This window comes from Delphinapterus leucas, chromosome 6 (genome assembly GCF_059928025.1).
Source record: "Delphinapterus leucas isolate spDelLeu-1000000601 "Yukka" chromosome 6, BTC_Dleu_Yukka2, whole genome shotgun sequence".
In the NCBI taxonomy this organism is placed as follows: Eukaryota; Metazoa; Chordata; class Mammalia; order Artiodactyla; family Monodontidae; genus Delphinapterus; species Delphinapterus leucas.
Window position 1 is genome coordinate 20,700,709 of NC_143134.1, and position 16,193 is coordinate 20,716,901.

General features: G+C 44.1%; 1 protein-coding gene across 1 annotated transcript in view; it reads right to left on the reverse strand.

Annotated features, from left to right (window-relative positions):
* Positions 1-16,193, reverse strand: part of DOCK5 (dedicator of cytokinesis 5) — a 216,285-nt gene that overhangs the window by 131,807 nt on the left and 68,285 nt on the right. The gene's annotated exons all lie outside the window — the stretch shown is intronic.

A 16,193-nucleotide genomic window follows, 5' to 3' on the forward strand; every position in this document is an offset into this window, starting at 1 on the left:
TAAAATAATTTATATATATTCGCTTTCTCTCCTACTCCCACTTCTCTCCTCCCCAAGTTCCCAGGTTAAGAACCAATATTCTGGAACAATTTTAAATCGGAGTAGCAAACCTTATATGTATAAATATTTACACCTAAAAACAAACTGAAATAAATAATGAAACAACATTTTAAACAATTCTTGGCAATGTTACAATACCCCCTACAATGAAAAGATTTTATGTGTTTGCTTAACGAGGCTTTAAGTAAAGTCTTTAACTTCCTTTTAAAAATTCCGATCAATACACATATTCCTATGGATGTGTTTCCCACCCTCTATCTTGTAAAGGGAGTATACTAATCTAATCTGTCCATAAACAGATATTGTATACAAAATATTTATTGAACACCTACTATAGGTAATTCACTGTAATAATTTTCCTCATTCCCCATGCCCGTGAGGCATCAGTGTGGTCATCTTGCTTATGTAAACCCTGTTGTCTGTGGTCCAGATGTGTAAAGTAGCCATACACACACAGTAAGCAGACGCAGGCTGTAATGAAAACTTTAGGCATCATATTTCTGGACAAAGCTATTATATAACTGGAAAATATACACACACTCCCATGTTCATAGCAGCACTACTTACAATAGCCAAGACATGGAAACGACCTAAATGTCCACCAACAAATGAATGGATAAAGAAAATGTGGTACATATATACAATGGAATACTACTCAGCCATAATGCATTAACATGGATGGACCTAAAGATGATCATACTAAGCTATATGTGGAATCTAAAATACGACACAAATAAACCTATCTACGAAACAGAAACAGACTCACAGACATACAGAACAGACCTGTGGTTGCCGAGGTGGAGGGGGAAGTGATGGATTGGGAGTTTGGGATTAGCAAACTACTATATATAGAATGGATAAACAACAAGATCCTACTGTATAGCACAGGGAACTATATCCAATATCCTGTAATAAACTATAATGGAAAAGAATACAAAAAAGAACATATATAACTGAATCACTTTGCTGTAGACCAGAAGCTAACACAACATTGTAAATCAACTACACTTCTATAAAAAAATAAATTTAAAAAATATTTCAGGCAGCTGTTAACAGCATTCTAGAACTCTCTTGTAATTTGTTCTATAGAAAATCATCCAACACTGGACACGCAATCTGTTTTGGGTATGTTAAAGCAGAGAGTTGAATTTACCTTCTTTGAGCATGGATTTATTAATATTTTCACAAATTTTAAACTGTCAGTATTCACATAGGTTAAGGATTTTGCTATTTTTTTACCAGTTAGAATGGGGTATCTTGCTGTGAACTGGTTATAGGTTTGCATCAAGGCCCATGGTTGACAAAAAGATATCTGAACAGGAAAACAGTTCTCCCAACTTAAGATGCCAAAATGCACGCGAGATCCAGTTATACCCACACCAAACAACTCTCCCAGGCCTCAAGAGTCTTCAACCATCTATACACACTTGCTTGGTTCTGCTAACATGTGAAAATGACTTCTGCGGGACTTCCCTGGTGGCACAGTGGTTAAGAATCCGCCTGCCAATGCAAGGGACACGGGTTCGAGCCCTGGTCCGGGAAGATCCTACATGCCGCTGAACAGCTAAGCCCGTAGGCCACAGGTACTGAGCCTACATTCAAGAGCTCGCGAGCCACAACTACTGAGCCCACTAGCTGCAACTAATGAAGCCCGCGCACCTAGAGCCCGTGCTCCGCAACAAGAGAAGCCGCAGCAATGAGAAGCCCGCGCACCGCAACTAGAAAAGCCTGCGCACAGCAACAGAGACCCAACACAGACAAAAATAAAATAAAATAAACTTATTAAAAAATAGTAAAATGACTTTTGCGTGAATAAATGGCTTCAACTCCATCCTGGGCTGGGGAGGGGGAGGCAAGCTGAGAAACAAGACTTTAGTCTCTTCCAAGCAGTTTTCATCTCTCTATGTCCTATAAACCCAAGATGTTACAACACAGACTGGGTCCACTTTCAGAGGGGAATTTATCTGTACTTTTGTCAATAATGTTTTTGCACAGCTGTCCATCACAGAATTATACTTCCGAAACCTGTCTTTTTTGAAAACTTTGGTTTTTTTTTTAACCTCCTAAGTCTTCTCTAGAATTGCAGTGTGTGCATAACCCCTATCTAAAGGCTCAAAATTTCCACGCTGAATTTTACAAAAATGAACGTTCATGTTCCTTGGCATTAGGTAGTAGCAGAACATTGTCTGTTTCTGGAGTTTTCATCATAGACTGTCAGGACTCCATAAACTCAATAGCTTAAATGCAAGGGATTAGTAATAGTCCAAGAGTAGGTTTGCTCATTTCCACATTACCAACCAGGGTTGTGATACAAGCAAGAACATGATTTTCCAATTAATCCCAACATTTAAAGCAAGATAATTACAGTTAAATATGGTATGCTACTGAATGCATATCAACAAGCGGCTATAATCAATGAGTTGTGTGAACCGGTCAGAATCTCAGATGCTTAAGTGAGAAAATGAAGGAAATGGTGGGGGGATGGTGAGTCCAGAGGACTAGTCTCACTTATAATTAGGTGAAATGACCATGTCAAAAAGTAAGCTTCCAGCAACCACGTGGAACATCAAAAGTGATTCTACGCTAAGGGTTGCTCTTCGGTTCAGGAAAAGTCATTTCTGTTTTCCTGGGACTGTCCCATTCCAGAATAAAAATCTGTCCTCTCCAATTTAAAAATATCAGAGAGTCTCTAATTCCAGTGTCAAGGTTGCTTACTTTATCTGGTTTCTCAGAGCATCTCAATCAGCCAAGACTCCATCACCTGCTCCATTTCACCTCACCTGTCCAGACGCATCTCTGGCCACTGCCCACTTCCTGGCTCCCATAGGACAGGTCCCTTACTCGGCTCTCTGCCCCCTCTACATGCAACCATTCAACAAATATTTATCAAGCACTAGTTTAGATACCATGATGCAGTGGAGAGCAAGAGTTATCATGAAGATTACACTCTAATGTAAAATAAATACATATATATATAGATATATGATGATCTCAGAGAATGACAGTGCTAGGAAGAAGCACCCAAGGAGAGCACATGGCAGAAAATGATTAGTAAACATGATGTCACATAAGGTGACCAAGGAAAGGCCACTGTGAGAAGCTAAATGGAAAAAGGAGACAGCAACAAGGAGGTGGTCAGAGGGAGGCATGATTCTGGGTCCTGACTGCCTATTAGATTCAAAATACCGATGCCTGGGCCACATCCCCAATACTCTTGATTTAACTGGACTCAGGGGGGGCCCATGCTTCTAAAAAGTCCCCCTGGTGATGCTACCATGCACCACACACATAGGTATCATGGACCATGGAGGAACTGGGGTTTTATCCTAAGCACAAGGGGAATCCCCTGGAAGGTTCTAAATGACATCATGCCTCACACTTTTAAAAGATCATGCTGGCTGCTCTATACGAATGGATTGTCGAGGTGAGACACAGTGGAGAAAGGACACCAGTGAGGAGACTGGCAGGTACAACGAAAATGGGGAGAGATAAAAAGACGGAGGACCTATTTTGAATCGATAAGAGTTGCTCATGGTTTAGCGGGGACTAGCCATTAACTGGGGGAGGAAAGGCAAATACTCAAGGGCACTTAGGTCTTGGGTGTAAGCAAATGAGTGGACGGTATTCTTCTTTGGTAGGAGAAGACTGAAAAAAGAAAAACACTAGGGAATAGGAGACAGAGTCAGGAGACCTATTTGGTCTTCTGCTTCCCATCCTGAACAAGGGAGCCCTGAGCTATTAGGTGGGATGGGGCAATTTAGGCATCTGCAAAGGTGTGGCTGGGAGGATCCACACGGGACCAGGCTGGCATGGGTTGTCAGAGCCCAAGCAGAACAAGGTGGGCATCCATGTGGGCGTGTGGGGCTCACATGGGGCGTTAGAGCCTGAGTGGGGTGAGGAGAAGGCCATCCACACGGGACTTGGGGCGGGGGTGGACCGCCACGGGTTATCAGAGGTGAGGAAGCCGTCCACGTGGGAGACGGTGGTAATGAAGAGGGGGAGGGGCTACACGCAGGGGAATGGATCAAACACGCAAACATATTAGAAGTAGTGGAAGCCAGGCTTGCTGCCGTCACAGAAGGGGGTTACGAGTACAGAAAGCGAAAATACTAGAATGAACCCTGTGATGCTGAGTTGGAACTGAAGGTCTTCCCATGCACTCATGACTTTTAAAATGCGTAGAGAGGTCAAAATTCATAGAGGTGTTCATCTATATTTATACGCACATGCATGTTAGCCCTAGCTCTGCTGACATACCTGTTGAGTTTCTATTTTTCTGACCCTGATGCAGCTGATGGAGAGCTCAGAAAGAAGCCCTGGAACTGGCCCAGAGAGCATCCAGACCAAACTGAAGCCAGAGGACAGAGGATTCCATGAGGAACAAATCCAAGGAAAACAATGGAACTGTGAAATTATCTCATTTGTCTGAACATATTAGAGGGAGGCAAATGATTCTGTCAGAAAGTCTGGCTATGAAATCGAGGTAGGTCCACAGAGAACCAAGAAAAAAGAAATAACACCTCTAGAAAAACCTAGTATTCAAGAAAGGAAATGTTATCAAGGTACATGGATAGGTTCTGCTTGCTTATACCCCACGGGCACAATAATCTAAATAATAACTATCTTTAAAACAACAGGGCTTCCCTGGTGGCGCAGGGGTTGGGAGTCCGCCTGCCGATGCAGGGGACGCAGGTTCGTGCCCTGGTCCGGGAGGATCCCACATCCTGCGGAGCAGCTGGGCTCGTGAGTCATGGTCGGTGAGCCTGCGCTCCGCAACGGGAGAGGCCACAACAGTGAGAGGCCCGCGTACCGCAAAAAAATTTAAAAATAAATAAACAAACAAAAAATTATGATATATCTATATTGGGAGAGCTCCATTAGGGACAAATAGGTATATGTGTGCTTGGTGAGGAGTATAAGAGAACAAAATCCTTACCTTCCATAAAGAGTAGTGAATAAATAAAAATAAAAATGGAAATAGCAAGTAATAGAAGCATAGTTATTTAGAAATGAAAAAGGCATATATCACAAAATTGGCTGAAGGAGCTGAAAATGGAATCAGAAACCAAGAGGAATTGGCAAAGGACTGTTGTTTTTCATTATAAACTCTGTAGAAATGACTTCACTTTTAAAACTATATCATTTATGACAATGACAAAATTTTTTTAAAATACACTGCATTAAAAAACAAACAAACAAAAAAAACCCACTGCATACACTTCTTGGTAAGCCAGGACTAGGCAAAGGCACAAAATAGGGAAAGAAAATAGATCAAGGTTGAGGGTGGCGTGGATTTGACTACAAAGGGACACGGGAGAATTCTGGGGGGGCCGACAGAATTGTCCTATCTCTGGATTGGGGTGGTGTTTCATGATTGCATGCATTTGTCAAAAAACCTGCTGAACTACACTCAATGGGTGAATTTTACTTAATGCAAATGATACTTTAAAAAAAAAGACATGAGGGCTGCCCTGGTGGCGCAGTGGTTGAGAGTCCGCCTGCCGATGCAGGGGACACGGGTTCGTGCCCTGGTCCAGGAAGATCCCACATGCCGCGGAGCGGCTGGGCCCGTGAGCCATGGCCGCTGAGCCTGCGCGTCTGGAGCCTGTGCTCCGCAACTGGAGAGGCGACAACAGTGAGAGGCCCGCGTACCGCAAAAAAAAAAAAAAAGACATGAGATACCATTATACACCCACCGGAAGAGCTAAATTTAAAAAAGACTGACTGGATATGGCTAATTGGAACTCTCTTATGTTACTGGAAGTTTCTTTTAAGATTAAAGATACACATGACCTATGACCCAGAAATATCCCCACACTCCTAAGTACTTCCTAAAGATCAAAGAAAACCTGTATGAATACTTTACGAGAATACTCATCGAAGCATTCTTAATAGCCCAAAACTGGAACCCATCAAAATGTACATCAATAGAGTATCGACAAACTGGCTATTCATATAACGGAATATTAGTTGGCGATAAAATGGAATGAACTACAGTTATAAGCAACATCATGGGTGAACCTAAAAAACATGTTGAATAAAAGAAACCAAATACAACAGACACGCATAATTCCATTTATATAAAGTTGAAGAGGAGGCAAACTAATCAATCCGTGGTGATCTAAATTAGAACAGTAGTTGTTTTTTGGGAGTGGGAATTATATGGAAGAAGGTGACAGGGAACTTTCTGGAGCACAGGAAATATTCTATATCTTGACTGGGGTATTAGGCACATGTGGTACATTCATTTGTTAAAACTCCTTGAATTGTATACCTAAGATGAGTGCATTTCACTGTATATACATTTTACTGCCATTTCTAAAAACCATGACAAATGTACACTAGCAAATGAACATGACAAAGTATCCAACTCAAAGTGACACAGAATTCAACCATAAAGGCACTGCTCAAATACTACTGAACATTTTTGTTGGAAACTACCTTGAAACCAGTTTGAGTCACATGTGAAAAATCAGAGCTTTTACTCCAGTTTCTCCACTGCTTTTACTTTGTTCCGTGCCTCTCCAATGACAGCATTAATCTTACTCACTTTGTGCGCCAAAACTGATTCTGAACGGGTCCTGCTATTTCCAAAAGTTCAACACACGTTGGAGATTCATTTATTCATTCAACAAACAGATGCTTAGAAGAGCAAGACCTACAACATCTCCATCCTTCTTGGTCTTGTTTTATAAACAGGAAGAGAACAACATATACACGTGAACACACAAAGCTATGAATAAAGTCATTTCATAACGGGCTAAAAGTTACGAAGGCGGGAGTGACAATGCACCCCAGTGTTCATTGCAGCACTATTTACAATAGCCAAGATGTGCCTAAACGTCCATTGACAGAAGAATGGATAAAGAAGATGCGGTATTTATATACAATGGAATATTGCTCAGCCATAAAAAAGAACGAAATAATGCCATTTGCAGCAACACGGATGGACCTAGATATTATCGTACTAAGTGAGGTAAGTTAGACAGAGAAAGACAAATATCATATGCATGCAGAATCTAAAACAATGATGCAAATGAACTTATTTACAAAAACAGAAACAGACTCACAGACTTAGAAAACAAACTTATGGTCACCAGAGGCGAAAGGTTGGAGGGAGGGATAAATTAGGAGTTTGAGATTAACATTACATACTACTATATATAAAATAGATAACCAACAAGGGCCTACTATATATCCCAGGGAACTCTACTCAATATTTTATAATAACCTATAAGGGAAAGGAATCTGAAAAAAGAATAAATACATACGTAAGTATTTGTATGTTTAAATGAATCACTTTGCTGTACACCTGAAACTAACAGCACTGTAAATCAACTATACTTCGAGTAAAAAAAAAAAGAAGAGTGACAAGTGGAAGTGGGGTTACTTCAGTGTATGTGGTTAGAAAATCCTCTCTGCGGACAAGCAACTGGAGCTGAAGACTCACATTGCTAATGTGGTCACTCATTTATTATACATAAAAACACTTATTCAACCCCAGCTGCCAGACACTGTCTTCAAGCAGGAAGGAAACAGATCGTAAACAAATAACGAAATACAAAAGGCCCTTTTTTTTTTTAACATCTTTATTGGAGTATAATTGCTTTCCAATGGTGTGTTAGTTTCTGCTGTATAACAAAGTGAATCAGCTATACATATACATACATCCCTATACTCCTCCCTCTTACGTCTCCCTCCCGCCCCCTCTATCCCACCCCTCTAGGTGAACACAAAGCACCAAGCTGATCTCCCTGTGCTATGTGGCTACAAAAGGCCCTTTAATGGTAATGCTTGGAGACTGGCACACAAAGGGAGGGGTATGAACATGTTGAAGGCAATTACTGACCGGGACTCTGAAGATCTTTCTGAACCATAAAAGCACCATTTAGATGTGTATGGCATGGAGCATTTTGCAAAATCTCTCCTCATTTTGCAGTCCCAGGATAAATTTGTTTCCTCTCCGCCCCCTCCATCAATAAATTATTTTTTTATTGTGGTAAATTATACATAACATAAAATTTAACATTTTAACCATTTTTAAGTATACAGTTCATTGGCATTAAACACATTCACACTGCTGTGTGATCATAAATAAATAATTTTTGACCTCCCGGGAATTAAAGGCAAGAAACAGATAGGGAGCCGTTGTTTCTATGTACCCTCACTGTGTGTGTGTCAGGTGAGGGTCCATAGAGGAGAAGCAGGTGCTAAATCCTGTTGTTTTTTTTAAGTGTCACTGGCCTAGTAGTTCCCTGGGTGAAGCACAGTTAATTAGGTCAAGGTCAAAGTTCCATCCCTCATGGGCCAGGTAAGCCTGTCAGGTTTCCATGGCCACAGCCTGCCCTCCCATCCCCAGTAAGTGTCCCTCGGAGAGATGGCTGAGGTCCCTCCCTCTAGGGAAGCTGAGAAGTAGCCACACTGGGTGCAAACCCCTCCCGGGACAGCCGGTTTGGTTGCTGCCTCTTTATCTGAAGGCAGCACAGAGCCCTGGGGGTTCAGGATGTCCACTTTCTGAATGCAAGCACCATCTCAGTGAGGCTTTTGAAACTAAGTTCAAAGGCAGAAAGTGGAGGGATGCAAAGACAGTAAAAGACGATTCTATTCTTTTGTAACTTTTTGTGAGACAAATCAGTCATCTGGGTTAATGATCTGATCAATTTTGTGCCTTTGAGACAGGCACATCCAGTAACTGCTGGAAGTCTGAGCTCCAAAGAACTCAGAGTTCACGGAAACTTAACACCCTCACCTCAAAAAAGAGGAAACACAGGCAAGGAACTGAACAGGTTGTCCAAAGTCAAACGGTGACTTACTAGCTAAGCTGGGGGTCAGAGCACAGGTCTCCTACTGCCCAGTTCATAGTTCGCTGCCTCCCCAGCTCCCCTGCTGGGGGGATGGGGCAAATGGGATACTTGCTCAAGGCACTGCCTCTCAGAGGAAGGAAGCTTGGCCACAGAATCCTCTCAATATAAACCCCACATGCACAAGCACGGCAAGTCAGCAGAAAAGAAAGAGATGCGGTTTCCATCTTTTATTTCTTGAATGAACAAGGAAGAGACCTGTCTTTGCGGTACCTGGCACACAGCAGACACTCAATAAACTTCTGATGAATATATTAATGAGAGAGAGAACTCCTAGAGCTAGTGGCCATGGATGGAACAGACTGATGGAAGGTCCACTAAAATCTGCTCCTCTGGAGTGAGATCTGACTGCAAGGTCTGAGACACCCTTCACCTCTCTCCCGGGAATCCTATGCCCAGGGCCCGAGCACCTGCCCAGGAGGCCAGAAAAGAAGAGGCAGTGCTCCTTATAAGGAAGATTCCTTGAAATCAAAAGGCCTGGGTCTCCATCCTGGTTCTGCGCTCACTAGCTCTGCGGGACTCCGTTTCTTCAACTATTAATTTCAAGTAATTAAGGCTTTGATCTCTCAAACATCCTTCCACCAAAACATTCCCTTTTCCTCCCCCATTTCCTCGCCTCATAAAATCTAACTCCATAGCTAACAGGCGGAGGTTTGCTCTGGTTGCCTACCATGGATGGTGATGGTAAGACTTCTCCTTTCAACCAGCACACACCTCCTCAGACAAACGGAGACACCTGGTCCGGAGACACCTGGTCCAGACAGTGGACCAGCGGGAGGAGTGGATCAAAGTCACAGCCGACAGAACGGAGGGGTGACATACCCAAACGTCCCCCACAAAACTGGGAAATCTCTCTGTGACCTCACAGACGCCCCTGAAGCTAAGTGAGAGGGAAGAAAGAATTTCCTCCAGTCTCATCAACCTACGGACTCTGGTTTGCCCATTCCCTTTCAATTTTCTAGATATGGCTTTTTCTTTCTTTTCTAAAGCAAAGTAGTCCTGGCAGCCGTTCGTCCTTCTGGCTCTTGTCTCTACTTCCCCTCTTCTGTGGTCCGTTTCTCTAACTTATACAGCCACTTCAAGCAAGCCAAAATGAATGGATGCAACATGTAGCTTTCTCAGTAGTAGCAATGAATTTCCTGTACCTTATTCTTCTATTGGTTTTGTTATCATCACACCAATATTTGCAAGATGGATGAGAAAGGGGTACAGGTTTGTGGCTGAGGAATCATTTCATCAAGCAAGATACACTGAAGGGGACTTCCCTGGTGGCGCAGTGGTCAAGAGTCCGCCTGCCAATGCAGGGGACACGGGTTCGAGCCCCGGGCTGGGAAGATCCCACATGCCGCGGAGCAACTAAGCCCGTGTGCCACAACTACTGAGCCTGCGCTCTAGAACCCGTGCGCCACAACTACTGAGCCCACGTGCCACAACTACTGAACCCCGCACGCCTAGAGCCCATGCTCCGCAACAAGAGAAGCCCGCATGCAGCAACGAAGCCCCAAAGTAGCCAAAAATAAATAAATAACTAGATAGATAGATAGATAAATTTATTTTTAAAAAAAAAGATACATTGAAGGAGCCTCGCTTTTATAAGGAACTATGCTGGGCTCTGGTGGGGGGGCCTCACTCAAGGAGTTTGGGCCTCTAATAAACCCCAACTCCTGATCTGGAAGACTTTCTAATCTAATTGCTAGTAAAACAGAGACACACAGGTGAGGGGGTAGATATAAACTTGCCTGTCCAGTTAACCAGGATTTCTGGAATTTCAGCGCAGAATGTTTTTTCCATGAAACCACCTAAGCTGCCTGAGAAGGACACTGAGATTAGAGGCGAGAGATGAAGGAGGGAGGGAGGCTCCAGTAAGATAGGAAACTCATCCCCGGGCAGAGGCACTGGAAATATGTGAGCCTTCGCTCAGAGGATGAATCAGCTGAAGTGAGGAAAGCCCTCCAGTGTGACCCCGCTCTGAACCTAAGACCCCTTCCACCTGGTCCCCTAGAAACCTGCTCCAAATTCCTCAGTGGAATGCCTCTTAAAAGTGAAAGTGTGAGACTACAGCATCAGACTCCAAACGTGAACCGCAGGGCCCCACTTTGTGCACCCGGACAGCCAGGGGTGAGGAGATACCGCCAAGGGTGCGATAAGACAAGCAGTGACAGAAGCAGAGGTGGAACCCAAGAGTGGTGACAGCATTAAGGGTCCTGGTGGCAAAACATTAGAAACAAGAGGAAGAATATGAACCACGTGGGACCTGCCCAAAGCGTCAGAGCCAAAGACCACTGGGTCCGATCCACGTGCCCTATTTACTAACTCAGATGGGAGGGCAGAGCTATACAACCACAGACACGCAGGGAGGGAGAGACTGCCATGGGCTGGGGGGGTCAGAGACACTTCCAGAGACCTCTCTGCTTATGTCATCCCAGACCCACCTGCCAGACCTAAGAGGCCTGGACAGACTGTCCGTAACGGTTGCCCACCGCCTCCGTCACGCTTCCCTGGAGCGTGTGGATTGCAGGAGGGGGACCAATCTCTCTGGGGGGGGAAGATTCTGCTCTGCTCCCCAAACACAGACATGGCTACCTGCTCGGAGGAAGCCAGCTGTTGAAAACTGGCCGGGGAGGAGGTGTGTGTGGAGGGCAAATGAGGCACCCAGCGCTGGGGGTGAAGCGGTTCCAAGCACGTAGTGAGCTTGGAGGGCAGGGAGGAGACCAATGGCCAGAGTGACTAGTTTGCATGGAAGAGCCATGGAGCAAAGTAAGTCCAGAAAGGGCTCACCCTGATATATCTGGGGTGACGGGAGACTCGTCTGATAGCCATTCCAAACGGAAAAGAACCCAACCCACTGTGGAAAACTGTCCGTTATGTCCAAAATAGAAGTGTTATTTCCTCAAAGGCCTTGGGACGTGGAAAGCACACTCTCCTTGGATTCCATGGGACCCTGGGTGGGAATCACAGCTCTGCCATTTCATAGCTGTGTGAATGTCTTCAAGTTTCCTAACCTCGATATTCACATTTATTAAACAAGCATCAGTAACTCTGATCTCCCAGGACTGTAGGCACTGAGATGCAGTACATGAAGGCCCTTCACTCAATGCCTGGCACGTAGAGGTATGGAAAACGCCAAAGTTGGAATGGGGCGGACCCCAGGACATAATCCAGGGAGCGGCTCCTACTCTTAGGGCCGCCACCTGCTTCCTATGCTGATGACAGTAGGACACTCTACATGGAGCTCATTCATTCGTTTTCTGAGGCGTGTATCTGTGCTCTCTGGAAGGAGCAGAACCTCTCTAAATTATTATCAGATCACCGATAACAAACATAGCAGAAGGTGGAATCGTGCTGGGGGTAGCTTCTCCCCAGAGCCCTCGTGGCTGATAAGAAGACATACTTTTATTTTCCAACAGAATGAGTTCCCTGCCCCAAGAAAAGGGTAGAAAACATGACTTTAAGGGAACGAGAACAAGAAAAAGTAGAAGAAACAACTTGGGCGATAGAAAAACCATATGACAGTGGCTACAACAACCAAGAAACACGGTGCCGAACACCCCAGGGCCTGAGCAGAGACTGGATACAGCCTAAGGAGAACTCAAAGGTCACCAGAATAGGTGACTCTAAAGCCTGGTTAAACACTCAGTGGGCAATGAATCTGCCAGTAACACATATTAAAGAAGAAAAAGTCCCCCTGACCCATATCCTTCGTTTCCAACTATAACAACAGACTCTTATTCCTGCATGGTGAAAACTAAACAAGCATTTAAGGTTAGGAATTTAGTGTACATTGTTCCTGTCATTTAAAAGACAGGCTAAATTGCTAGGTACAGCTATTTAAAATCTGTTTCATGGGTTTCCCTGGTGGCGCAGTGGTTGAGAGTCCGCCTGCCGATGCAGGGGACACGGGTTCGTGCCCCGGTCCGGGAAGATCCCACATGCCGCGGAGCGGCTGGGCCCGTGAGCCATGGCCGCTGAGCCTGCGCGTCCGGAGCCTGTGCTCCGCAACGGGAGAGGCCGCAACGGTGAGAGGTCTGCGTATCGCAAAATAAAAAAAATTTTTTTTTAAATCTATTTCATTTGTCAAAGTGAAATGCACACACATTTAATACTCTTGTTCAAAAGACAATCATTGAGGATGCCTATACAGAATATAAGGGTTAGACGAAAAATCTTTTTTTTGCGGTACGCGGACCTCTCACTGTTGTGGCCTCTCCCGTTGCGGAGCACAGGCTCCGGACGCGCAGGCTCAGCGGCCATGGCTCACGGGCCCAGCCGCTCCGCGGCATGTGGGATCTTCCCGGACCGGGGCACGAACCCGTGTCCCCTGCATCGGCAGGCGGACTCTCAACCACTGCGCCACCAGGGAAGCCCTAGACGAATAATCTTTAACGAGAATCTTTCCTGTCTTGCCTTGTCCTTCCCTAGGTGTAGCCTGAATTACACATGGAGGTGAGGCCAGGAAAAGAACTGATGTTCTCGAGCTTTTGTAAGACTCCTTTGTAGCACATAAGTGTTACAGGTAGCGTGTTTTCTGCTCCTACAACACTTTCTACTGAATGATTTGCCTCCGTGGGTTGAATAAAATGGGGGCGTTCTAGCAGAGGGTGAATATTTATGATGCCTAGGCCTCCTTATATGCTTTGAAAGATCATAAATTACTGACATTACCATGAGCAGAGCAGAGGCATCTATCTATCCTTCTCTCTCCAGATACAGACAGGCAAGAGGAGAAATATCTAATTCCAATCTGCCCTCAATCAATTTTGAACTTTCCTCTAGGCCTTTTTCTTTCCAAGAACCCTTCAGAGTCTCACCCAGTCCCAGGATGGTTTGATGGGCTATATGTTGCAATGGGGATGAGACAGCTAAGGCACTTTTGATAAAAGTTACATGCCAGTGTGTGTGCATATGGCTGATTTGCTTTGCTGTGCAACAGAAACTAACACAGTATTGGGAAGCAATTATACTCCAATAAAGATCTATTAAAAAAAAAAAAGTTACATACCAAGTAATGTGAATGCCCAGCATTCAGAGGTGAGAAGACAGCCTGAGTGGGCATGTACGTGCCTGGGACGCAAGGAGCCTGCTCATCACTTTGCCGCCTCTGGACCCCTTGATCCCACCAAGATCCCTTGGAGACCAAAACCAGAGGCTTCCTCACGAGAACCTTCCTCTACAGCATCCCCAGTACATCTCTGCTTTCAGGCTGAACTTGCCTCCTTCAGCACGTGGGCCGCGGCCCAAATGGGCCAACGCCAAGTACCAGTTCACGACAAAGTAACCGAATGAAGGCTCCACTCAGAAGACGGTTCCGAACCTGATCCTAGAAGATTCTACACTTGCCTATATGCAAATAACACAAACTTTCAAGATGGAATTTTAGAAGAACATTCGAATGTATCTCAAAAGGAAAAACAGGACAAGGCATTCTCTTTTGGATAAGATTAAACCTGAGGTGGGGGGAGGGATAAATTGGGAGATTGGGACTGACATATACACAGTACTATATAAAAAATAGATAACTAATAAGGACTTACTATATAGCACAGGGAACTCTACTCAATACTCTGTAATGACCTACATGGGAAAAGAATCTAAAAAAGAGTGGATGTACGTATACGTATAACGGATTCACTTTGCTGTATATCTGAAACCAACACAACATTGTAAATCGACTATACTCTAATAAAAATTTTAAAAGATTAAACCTGAGATGAGACTTTTCACCAGCTCTACTTTTTAATTAGTTTTTTTTTTTTTTGTAAACACCCTCCTACTGCCACACACATCTATGGAAAAACACATCTCGGGAACATGTGTCCCCAGGAGTAGTAGCTGACCAGCTGTCCTTAAGGTAAAGGTCAAACAGATGTGGGAAGTGACCGGCACACTCACCAAAATGCCACAAGGCCCACCTTGCGTTCAAGGCTCGAGCCAAAATGTTTGCACGCAATGCTTGTCGTAAAATCCAAGCTGTTGGGCTCACTGCCATTTACGTTTGAGAAAGGCAGTTGTTTTTCTAACTAGAACACGGTGAGGTTATGGATTCTGAATTACAATAAAGTTTCAATTATCTTGACTAATGGGGTAACAAAAGTAAATGAGGGCTTCCCTGGTGGCGCAGTGGTAGAGAGTCCGCCTGCCAATGCAGGCGACGCGGGTTCGTGCCCCGGTCCGGGAAGATCCCACGTGCCGCGGAGCGGCTGCTCCCGTGAGCCATGGCCGCTGAGCCTGCGCGTCCGGAGCCTGTGCTCCGCAACGGGAGAGGCCACAACAGTGAGAGGCCCGCGTACCGCAAAAAAAAAAAAAAAAAAGTAAATGAAAGTTACAAATACATCCAATGCCTTATTTCAGCTCAAACCCAGTAAACTTTTACACATGCTGTTAAGAACTGATTTTTTTAAATCAATTTTGATTTTATCTCTCACTAGTCTTATGGTCATTGGGCATGGCTGACCAAAGAGAGAAGGAAGTGAATAGAAAAGAGGTACAATAAAGGGATGCCAAGACTGCCAGGCCGACTCACTGTTGCACAGGACAGTAGGAGATGACAACTCCTCAAATCAGAGAATCAGTTTTGAAAAGGTGTGATAGGACCTTACTGTAGCATATGATCCAATGGAGGGTTTGAAAAGGTTTGAAAAGGTGACAGGACCTTACTGTAGCATATGATCCAATGGAGGATTCTTTTTCTGTTTTAATTTTATTGACGTATAGTTGATTTACAATGTTGTGTTAATTTCTGCTGTAAAGTTATACACATATAAATTTTTTCATATTCTTTTCCATTATGGTTTATCACAGGATATTGAACATAGTCCCCTGTGCTCTACAGTAGGACCTTGTTGTTTATCCATTCTATATATAATAGTCTGCATCTGCTAACCCCAAACTCCCAATCCTTCCTCCCCCCACTCCCCTCCCCCTTGGCAACCACCAGTCTGTTCTCTATATTTGTGAGTCTCTTCTTGTTTTGTAGATATGTTCATTTGTGTCGTATTTTAGATTCCACATATAAGTGATATCCTATGGTATGTGTCTTTGACTTTCTGATTTACTTCACTTCGTACGATAACATCTAGGTCCATCCATATTGCTGCAAGTGGCATTATTTCATTCTTTTTTATGGCTGAGTAGTATTCCATAGTATATATGTACCACATCTTCTTTATCCATTCCTCTGTCAATGGACATTTAGGTTGCTTCCGTGCCTTGGCTACTGTAAATAGGGCTGCTATGAACATAAGGGTGCGTGTATCTCTCTGAATTATAGTTTTG